The sequence below is a fragment of the Tarenaya hassleriana genome, unplaced genomic scaffold (genome assembly GCF_000463585.1).
Source record: "Tarenaya hassleriana unplaced genomic scaffold, ASM46358v1 Cleome70, whole genome shotgun sequence".
Lineage (NCBI taxonomy): Eukaryota > Viridiplantae > Streptophyta > Magnoliopsida > Brassicales > Cleomaceae > Tarenaya > Tarenaya hassleriana.
In genome coordinates, this window is record NW_010969549.1 from 88,364 (window position 1) to 88,647 (window position 284).

A 284-nucleotide genomic window follows, 5' to 3' on the forward strand; every position below is an offset into this window, starting at 1 on the left:
TCTATTTGCTGCTCTCGAACTTCCTCAAGTTCGATCCTACTCCCACTGACTCTTTTGGAGACGAACTCTCGCTCCATAAAAGTCGCATTCCTGGCAATGAACACCTTGTTCTCTGCCGGAATGTAGAAGTAGTAACCCTTAGTTTCCTTAGGGTAGCCTACAAATAAACACTTATCAGATTTGGAGGATAACTTATCAGTCATATGACGCTTCACGTAAGCGTTGCAACCCCAACATCTGACAAACGATAACGCGGGACGCTTCCCTGTCCATATCTCATATGG